The sequence below is a fragment of the Grampus griseus genome (genome assembly GCF_964374135.1).
Source record: "Grampus griseus genome assembly, chromosome: X".
In the NCBI taxonomy this organism is placed as follows: domain Eukaryota; kingdom Metazoa; phylum Chordata; class Mammalia; order Artiodactyla; family Delphinidae; genus Grampus; species Grampus griseus.
The window spans coordinates 105,094,099-105,104,630 of record NC_138999.1 but is presented as its reverse complement, the minus strand read 5'-3'; the positions used below and the strand labels follow the sequence as shown (position 1 = coordinate 105,104,630).

Sequence of the window (10,532 nt, the reverse complement as noted above, 5' to 3'; positions counted from 1 at the left end):
ACAGTTTTGGCCAAAATGCTGCCGCAGTGCATATCCAAGAATAAATGCCAGCAATTTATTTCCTTCTTTCCCACTTTTCCACCCCCCCACCCAATTAAGTGCTCAAAGTTTCTCCACAGAAAGTTAACAGAAATATAAAAAGAAAAACAGTAAGAGACAGCAATAAATAGCTTTTTCTGGGGGCGATCTGGTAACAGACCCTATTAGGGACAAGGAGATAAAAAGGGTCATTCTACTTTCTTAAAATGTCAGTGAAATGAAACGGCATTGCAGAGCATTCCTACCTGCAGGCACGTAAGAGGAGACTGTAACTAACAGGAATAGGAAGCCAGCACACCAACAGTTTTAATTTCATCCTGTGAACAGAAGGTAGCTAGACAGATGCGTGGTCCAATGTGATAATTACCAGTGTCTGCTTGGAATATAAACTTTCTTGTATTCTGCTTCATTTTCTTTCTCAGTGAATGGGTTTAAAGAGCCGTTTTTCCAGCTTTTAGTTAGGCTTTCTGCCTTTCTGCCAAGGACACTCATTAAATATTTAATGAAATTCTGGAAGTTGACTTTTAATTATGATATGCAAGCAGGCTGTGTAATCATAGGTCAGAGAAACACCATATTAATCAAATGAGTGGGGTCTCTAACTGAATGCAATTACAAAAGTAATGGTAATCTGATTGTTTTAAAAGGAGGGGTTCAGATTCTAGAAATTTTATGCCAGTGCTGTTGACATCAATCCTTAGTGGAAATCTCTAGTGGATTCATAAAGAAATCAATTGCAAATGCTAAGAAAAGGCAGTAGTGATCATGAGGGCTCTCAGTATGGCTTCACTGAGGGTTAAGTTATGCCTGGTTAATTCCATTTCATTTGTTCAACACCAAGAAGAGGAATATCACAGTGATGGTATGTGGGCTCTAGCACTAGGCTTCAGGTTTAAAATCATAGCTCTACCACTTATTAGCTGTGGGTTCTCAGGCATTCGACATTATCTCTTAGTTTCCGTTTTCTGATCTATAAAATCAAAATAGAAGTAGCACTTATTTCACAGGATTGTTGTGAGGGTAAGACATGTTTCTACATGTAAAATTTTTGGAACAGTATCGAAGCACGTTAGAGCAGTATGTAGTAATTGATCAATAAGCATTAGCTACTATTATTTGAACGCCTGGAATGTGAGCTCTGTGGAAATCGTGTTAGGGGATTCCATACATAGTTGAATAATTCTAATGCAAACATGCTAATGAATTGATGTGAATCAGAAAGGAAATTTCTCATCGTGTTCTGCTCATCATTTTTATCAACGAAACGACTGAATTTATTGCCAGCATGCCTATTAGCTCTATAGATATTAAAGTTTTTATAGTCTAGAAGGATGGGGTGAAAATGATAATAGCTCATTTAATATGTATAAATTTCAAGTCCTAACTCTTGGGTTTACAATCATCTGTACAAATTCAGGGTGGGGAAGATGTGGTCCAACAGGAGTTTTAATGTGTAAATCCTGGAGGATTATTTGACGCTATGCTCAGTATGAATCGACACTGATCAGCCATGCTAATGGAACCTCAGTCTACATTGATAAATATGTATTATACACAATAAGAGAGGTACATTGGCCCAGTCAGTCCTTTGGTAACATTTAGTTCTGATGTTATATTTTAAGAAGCATTTTGACCACTGGACAACATTTTTTGAGGGTAGGAACTGTGTTTCAGTCATTGTTATATCTCCAGTACGTAGCATAGTACTTAGAGTGTAGTAGGTGTTCAAGAAATGTTTGAGGAATAAAAATAAATAATGAAATATAGTGCATCCATAAAATATGCCCAAGAGGATGAAGAGGCCATAAAGCTATGTGATATAAGGAATGGTTGAAAACACTGAAGCTCTCAAGCCTGGGGGTACATGGTAAGCTATCTTCAGATATTGTTATGTAGAATAGGTATTAGACTTATTCTGTGCAGTCTGAAGTTAGTTTTAGAACAGGTGCCAATAAATCTGATAACATTTACATGGCATTTTATAGTTTATTGAGCACTTTATCATACATTATCTCATATGATTTTTATTTTCTGCACCAACCATATGAGGTAGTTACTGCAGGAATTTTACCCCCATATATAATAATAGAAAGTAGTAATAGTTAATACTTACTTTGTACTTACTATATGCCAACCTCTTTGCACATATAAACTCATTTACATTTCACCATTTGAGTTGGTTATTTTTATTATCAGGCACACCTTACAGATGTCTAATCTGAGGCCTAGGGGGTTAAGTAACATGTCCATCATCAGATATCTAGCAACTCGTTGAGCCAATTTTTGATTCCCCTCCATCTGGGCTCCAGTCCATACTCTTAACTGTTACACTGCTCTGAATTTCACATTAGCACTTTCTACAGAAAAGGAATCTGAGCTGAAGGTAGATCCAGTGATTTGCTTAGGATCACCCAGCGAAAAAGTGGCAGTCGGGATCTAAATTCTGACTTAAGGTCTAGTGCTCTTTCCACTACCCAAAGATGATCCTCACGTTGAACGAAATTTAGACTTTTATAGAGCCATTCAACAACGTGAGCACGTGTAGAAGCTGGAGGCCTACCTGTGAGACAAGCTGCGGAGGGGATGCCTACATGCAGTGTAAGAGGCACTTCAGTGGCCTTTAAGGTTTATTCCAACTCAAGATTTTATCAGTCTATGAGTACAATGTATCAGGAAGAGCAGAGGGAGTCAGCCAAGGAGAACAAGATGATGAGGGAAGGTCACCACCACAAGAAAGTGATTCTCGTAGTGTGGTACTCAGAATATCTGTGTCAGAATAATCGAAGGCATTTGTCCCTTTGCAGATTTCCAGGCTTCTCCTCAGATTTACTGAATCTATTTCTGGGGTAGGACAAAAATACCAAGTGACTCTTGTTGAGACAGATTTTGAGAACCACTCATTTAGAGTTGACCAGGGCCAGATTAGCAAGTCTTCAAAGTCATGGTAAGGATAAAAAACAAACAAATGTGTTTAAGGAAAGGAGTAATATGAAAAGATTTTCTAATTAGGAAGTTTGCTCTGGCTATAATGAGAAAGATGGGCAAGAGAAAAGTGAAAATGGAGGTGGGAGGAACAGAGAGGTGTCTATTTTAGTAATCTAGGCAAGATATATTTCCAATTCCAGAATAGTAGTTATAGATGGGTTTTGATAGTCTCAGATTGGTAATATAGCCCCAGACTCTAAAATCCTTTGTTCCTGCCCTCTCAGTGATCCCTCATTCTTGCAGGGTTCTATATCAAGGAAGCTATGTGCAAAGAACAATAACCAGATGGGAATCTAATTACTACTTCATTGATAGCTGGCTAGTACTCAGTAATCCTTGCAAAAAAACTGAATGGGATGATGGGGTTTAAGCTGGGGGCCTAATGGAGTCTCTTACTCACCCCCACTCCCTCATCCTAATCTTAGGACCTGTGTACTTAGATATGCCTGCTTGGGACAGGTGGTAAGTGGAGAGTGAGTAGGGATGAGAGAGAGAAGCCAGATCTCAAGAAAGGCTCTGAATCCATTGACCCAACCAGCTACATGGAGTGGTGCAGAAAGAAGACAAAAAGAATGCCAAGTTTGTTCCTGAGGCAGGAATGTAAGAAAGAGGAGGATATGGAAGAAGAGAGTGATTAAATCTTCACCAACAGTTTAGATCCTTCCTAGAAGTGCAAGTGAAAGAGTGCCACGAATGGGTTCTGGAAAAATAACTATATCCACTGTTCAAATGTAACATGACCTATGTTTCAAGCTTTGGCCAATAAGCATATTAAGTCCTCTTCCCTTGTGAAGGTGCTATTAAGGCGATAGACAGAGGGAAAAGTTTGGAGAGAAAGGTGGAATTTCCCTCTGCAGTGCTCAAAACAAGGAAGCTTGTGTTATATAGTGATAGTATATTCTCTAGCTCCTGGCCATGGTTCTAGCAGAAGGGATCAGGAAGAAAGCAGGGTGATAATTTGGAGGCTGTGGATGGATGCTTTTGAGCCAGTATCTCACTGGAGAAAAAAAGAAGTCTGTCCATTGAGTTCCTCAGGAAGCATTTCAAATCTTTATGCTGGGGAACAAGAATAAGCTAGTAGCTATGTTGTATGACCTATTCAACCAGAATTCTGCAGTCCTTCTTCTAACCAAATTCAACTGCTGTGAAGAAATCAGGATGCAGGTCTGAGTCCCTCAGTGACATTACAAAAAATGTCCCTCTCTGTTCCCTTTCCTCTTTACCATTTGTTGATTAAAACATTTGTTCATGTTCCTTTTGTGAACTTGGCTGCAGTGGTTTGGAGCTGCATCCCAGTCCAAACCACAATCCAAATTCCACCCACAAGTTTTCTTTCTTGAGAGAATATTCTTCACAGGCACGAGCCTGGGAATCAATGCAGCCTAATCAGCTTGTCATCCCTTAGTGCCACACATTCTTGTCTTTGACAAGCATTCATTCTGAGGGGCATCCTGTAAAGCTCATGATGCCATCTTCATTGAGCTCATGCTTATAAGAAGAAAATAAGGGGCTATAGAAAACTTATTTTTACATTGAATTTAAGTAGTTTTGCCACACTTTAAATGTCAGACGGAACTGTTCCGCAAAATCTGCCAAGTCTATGCAGGCGGCTGTTTTCAATAGGACTGTTCATGCCCTATTGTACTAATCTTTTTTTAAACACACACCTTGCTGGAAAAGGCCAAGAACACCCACACAGGAAGTGGGCACTGTTACTTTTTTCTTGCTCCAACTGGATGAATAGGCTCTCATTCCATTTGGTGTGTTGCACTGTGAAGCGTCTCCCAATCGTTTTCTTTCCGTGATGGACATTGAGCCTTCCCGGGACACAGCAGGCAACAGTCCCTGTACTCTCCCACATGGCCGTCTACTCCTCCAGCCATCTGCCCATCTATCTGCCTCCTCTTGATCACCCTCCCCTCTTCTCTCACATAGATTGAATCTTCAGTTCAAGAATGATCAAGAATTACAGCAGTGGATGAGTGTGGGAACAGTCTGGTGTACTAGAACTCCATTTTTTTCTAATTATGAATGCTAAAAATCTTCTGTTACGTACACTTTTTCACCTTAGCAAAGCACAGTCTGGTTACCAACAGCAAAGTGACCTTCAATAATTTGTAAAAAGTCCTTAGGATAGCATATGTCTTTTAGTAAGGCAATATGTTGGGTCGTTTAGAACTTTTCAGAATCCAGAGTCAAATGATCTAGATCCTGCCTCCTCCACTTACAAGCTATGTAATCCCCCAAAAGTTCCATAACTTCTGTGAGACTCAGTTTCCTCATCTGTAAAATGGAGCTAATAATACCTATTTCACAGTGCTTTTGCGAGAATGAAATGACATATCTGCCAAGTGCCTGTATATTGTTTTTAGTAACTATAAGTGTTCAATGAAACATTAGTTGCAAGCGACATTATTTATTATTTAATTTTATTATCTTTCAAGCCCTGTGTCATCACCTGCCAGTCAGTACTTACTGACTGTGCATCTGCAGTCTAAGATAAGCAACAAATATTTTGGGCATTCTACGTCTGTATAAAAGATTATCTGGGAGGATAGAGAGAAGGTTGACATAATCCTAACCCTAAGTGAGCTATCAGTGTACTTGGCTAGATAAGATATTTGCACCTATGATAAAACTAATAATATTAAAGTACCAGACATGTGATATAGATGCAGTAAGATATTAGAGCTCATAGAAAGTGGATATCCCTGTGGACTTGGCTGGTGGTTGAGCTATGAGTTATGACTTTAAAAATGAAAAAGGATAATAATGATGATGATATATCCTATTTGTTGGAGCCCTAATATGGGCTAGGTGCCTTTCATGTATTATCTCATTTAACCCACATAATACTTCTACAAGGTAGGCAACATTATCATCCTCACTTTTCAGACTAGGGGACTGAGGTTTAGAGAAACTAAGAAACTTTGCCTAAAGGCATATGACTCTTAAATGGCAAAGCTAGGATCTGAACCCTTGGCTCATCACACTCCAGAACTCATTCTCCTTTCAATATACCAGACTTCCTCCTGTCATCAAAGAGAAGCAGTTTGAGACAGTCAGGCAGGGGAGATGACGCAAGCAAAGGCACATAAGAACTGATGTTCAGGGGCCAATGAAGGGGACATCTGGCTGGTATGGAGGATTTATGTGTAGGAAGAAACAGAGAAGACCTGGAAAGTTAAACTGGAGCCTGACTGTGAAGGGCCATGTAGGTCAGATTAAGGAGATCAGTCTCTGAATTCCAGACACCAAGGAAAGGAAATGGGAATCAGTTTTCATGGTGTTAAGACATCCCCTGTGAGTGATCTCTGACTAAATTTTTAATCTGGGCTTTGGTTTTGTTTCTTCCCTTTTCTTACAAAGGGAGTGATATTAATAATGCCTTCTGTTTAAAGTTTTCAGGTAGATTTTATTTATTTAGGGGTCCTCTGGGAAAGTGTGTACATGTGGGAAACGAGAGGTTGAGACAGTTCAATATGCCTTGACCTACCCAGGGTATTTTTGTAATGCACCAAAGCGTCCTTATACCCAGTCTGGGAGTCGGTGGTCTGTGTCTCTCACTCTGTGTTGGTGAGATGAAAACATCACCATGGAAAAGATTTTGATCTCTTTTGATTAGCCAAGAACCACAAGATCTTCTCTAACATAGTGTTTAAAAAATGGGGAAAATGCCACATACGTAACATAAGCAGTTCCTAACCTGCAAATGAGTTGACTTCCCCGAATTCATTTATCAAGAAATTTTTCATAATTTGGAATACACTGCGCCTTGGAAACAGTGCCAAATAAAAATGGTACTTGATTTTTCTCTCCAGTGGGGATGATGGAATACTTATGATTCTTTTGGGTAATTTTATGTTCCATAGGAATTAGATAGCTGGCAGTAATTATACTTTCAAAGGTCTAAAAGGGGAACCAGTCAGAAGATGTCAGTCTGGAAAATTGGTAAAGTTGTACACATTTCCATGCAGTATACTATTGTCCATTTATTTTTTTCAAAGAAAATTAAGACTTTCAGAGAAACTCTTGGTTTTCTAAGGATACGTCCAAATATTTAGAGGTATGTAGCTGAAAAGCAGCTTCATCATCACATTGGTGATGAGATGCCTTTTTACAGAATTTCTTTCTAGCTTATAAACATTCTATGAGGATGTTTGCAGAAGTGGAGCAGGAGGGCACCTGTAGTATAACTTGAAGGGTACCACTAGTATTTCATTATATAATGATAATAATTCCACTCTTCTGTCGGAGTGCCAGAAATTCTACCGCTATTAACTTTGTGCTCTGGCATTTTTTTCAGTAACTAAAGTGGGAATCCTTCTGTATAGGGTTATTCATCAAGGTATTCCCAGTGATCAACAACTCAGCGTGAGTTAGTTTATCAGGTAGAGCGTGCTGAGGGCACTGGCCAGGAAACAGGTAAATTTGATGGTAGATACAGGGAATTGGAAATAGTATTTTCAAGTTTGGTATAAAGCCTAGACAGAACAGGCTTGGGTGAGGTTTTAACAAGGAGTGTCTGCCTAAAGGCATCAGTTTCCTGATAGAGGCAGATAATTTGCTCAAGGTGAAAGAGGATAAGTTTTACAGTATGGAATAAGTGGCAGCAAGATAGAGGATGGCTAGGAGGGACCAGAACTTGTAGTTTGGTTAGATAAAGTGGAATCAGCAAAAAGTTTCAGCTTGGAGCAACAAACTAAGGAATATCAGGTTGACTTTGCTGATAGGCAAGCTTAGTTAACCAAAGGCAGCAGTGTCAGACAGCTAAGCAGCTCAGAGGTCAATAATTGTTAGGCTAGCTAAGACAGGAAGGAAGAGTTAAGGAGATGCATGTAGGCCCAGAGTCCAAATTGGAAATATCGGAAGCAATAAGCTAGAAACACTGAAGTGAGTGCTTATCTTAGGGGAGAACCCACATCACTTTGTTCTTTTTGCCAGTGAGCGTAACCTTGTTTCCACAAGTATTAATTGCATGTAATAAAAACTTAGAGACTTGTGGGTGCCCCTGCTTCTATGTGAGGCAGGGAAAAAGTGTCATCAGCCTTGTCTATTCCAAATTCCACACATAACCTGCTGCTATCTGCCTGTATTCATACCTTAGAGGAACTAACTTGGGTCTCCGGCAAAAAAATCCCCTTATGCCAGGCAAGATTCATTAGGGAAGTTTCCCCGAAGCTGAGTCAAGAGGTGTCTTTTGAAGGATGAAACAGAAAAGATGACAAGTTAAGGAAGGAACAGTCTAGTTTTATAGAACTTTTTAAAGGCATGTCTGGCAAAAACTAGAAGTAAGGGCACGAATGAAACTAATGAAGATCATAGAAGTGCAAGTAAAATCTTAATGTAGCTTGTATTATTAGATTTGGTGTCTGATTTTCAGTACAAGGATTTCTTCTGAATTCAGTCGTGCAGGATACTCTAGTACCTGAAGGCAACAAGCCAGACTAATGATCTATTGGGAGAGCTGATGTGGAGTTTCCTGCATTTGGATGATGTTAAAGACTGTGCTAGACAGCTTCTAAGATGACCCCCAGAGATCCCCAACTCTTGGTATTCATGTCCTGTGTAATCCTCTCCCCCTCAGTAGGAACTGAAATTATTGCCTCTCTTCTAACAGATAGAACATGCCAGGGGTAAAGGGATGTCACTTCCTAGACTGGGTTATAAAAAGATGGTAACTTCTGTCTTGGGAGTGTCCTCTCTCTCTCTCTCTGGTTACTCACTCTGAGGGAAGCCAGCTGCCATGTTGTGAGTTGCCCTGTGGGAGAGGCCCAGGATGGAACTGAGGTAGACATCCAGTGATGACTTGAGCCATCTGACCAATAGCTTGTGAGAAACTGAATCTTGCCAACAACAACATGAGTGAGCTCAGAAGTAGATCCTCCCTCAGTTGAGCCTTCAGATGAGGTTGCAATCCTAGCTGACAGTTTGACTGTGACCTCATAAAAGACCTTGAACCAGAGGCACCTAGCTAAGCTATGTACAAATTCCTGACCTACAGAAACTATGAGATAATAAATATTTCTTATTTTAAGCTCCTGAATTTTGGGGTAATTTTTTTTTTTTTTTGGCAGCATTGATTCTTCGTTGCCATGCATGGGCTTTCTCTAGTTGAGAGCAGGGGCTACTCTTCGTTGCAGTGCACGGGCTTCTCATTGTGCTGGCTTCTCTTGTGGAGCACAGGCTCTAGGCACGCGGGCTTCAGTAGTTGTGGCGTGCGGATTCAGTAGTTGTGGCTCGCGGGCTCTAGAGCGCAGACTCACTAGTTGTGGCACATGGGCTTAGTTGCTCCACGGCATGTGAGACCTTCCTGGACCAGGGCTCGAACCCGTGTCCCCTGCATTGGCAGGCAGATTCTTAACCACTGTGCCACCAGGGAAGCCCCTCTTCCAGTTTCATTGACGTACAGCACTGTATAAGTTTAAGGTGTACAGCATAATGATTTGATTTACATACATTATGAAATTATTACCAGAATGAGTTTAGTGACCATCCGTTGCACCTGCACACCTTTGGACCAGTCCGCCACCTCAGGCTGAGCAGCAGTGAACTCAGGAGCTGGAGCGGTCCATTCACCCTGAAATTCCTCCGTGGTCACAGCCTTCTCAGCTGCCGCCTGCTCTTCCTTTTCAATCTCTTCACGATCTCTGTAGAAGCAGAGATCAGGCATGACCTCCCATGGGTGTTCACGGGAGATGGTGCCACGCATGCGCAGAACCTCCCGGGGCAAGCATCCACCACATCAGACCCACTGAGTGAGCTCCCTTGTTGTTGCACGGGATGGCAATGTCCACATACCACAGAGGAGAGTCTGTGTTACACAGAGCAATGGTAGGCAGGTTAACATAAGAGGCCTCTGGGAGAGGCTGGTGGTCAGCCCTGGGATCAGTAACCACCAGAAGGCTTCCTGGATCTGGTCAGTGAAGGTTCCAGGAGTGAAGCGGCCAGCAGTAGGAGTGGCTCCAGTGGCAGTGGCAAACTTCAGCCCAGCTCGCTGGCCAGTATTCCTGGAGGATACGACACTGACATCAGCTGGGTTTTCAATGGCAACAGTGGCATGAGCTGCCAACAGAAGCTTCTCCGAGGTCCTCTTCAGATTTGTGATGTAGATGCCATCACTTTTCCTTTTGTAGATGTACTGACCCATTTGGGAGCCAAGGTTGGTGCCACCTAAGTGGGTTCCTGCTGCAAGGAATTTGAGGACATCCTCCTCCTTCATTTGCAGGACATCAAGGACTCCGGGCATTGTTAATGTTTCCCTTTAAGTTACGACGGGAATGCAGAACGACCCTTATCTGTGCGTGAGCAGTTAGTTCCAGTTTGGAGCCCAGTCAGAACTCCCAGGGTGCCTGCTCAGGTGCTCAGCTCAGCTTGGGCCCCCAACAGCCAGGGCTGAAGGTTCTGTGCTTGGTTGCATATAGCTCACATTTGGTGAGCCTATACTCTGGCCTAATGTTTTCCTCATATTACCTTTCTAATTCTCAAAGCAATCCTGTAGCAATTAT

At 41.5% G+C, this 10,532-nt stretch overlaps 1 pseudogene across 1 annotated transcript; it reads right to left on the bottom strand.

The window, feature by feature from the left end:
• Positions 1 to 9,484: 9,484 nt before the first annotated feature.
• LOC309817611 (small ribosomal subunit protein uS2-like) lies at positions 9,485 to 10,292 on the bottom strand (annotated as a pseudogene). Its single transcript has one exon. The product of its transcript is annotated as a small ribosomal subunit protein uS2-like (transcript).
• Positions 10,293 to 10,532: the final 240 nt, after the last annotated feature.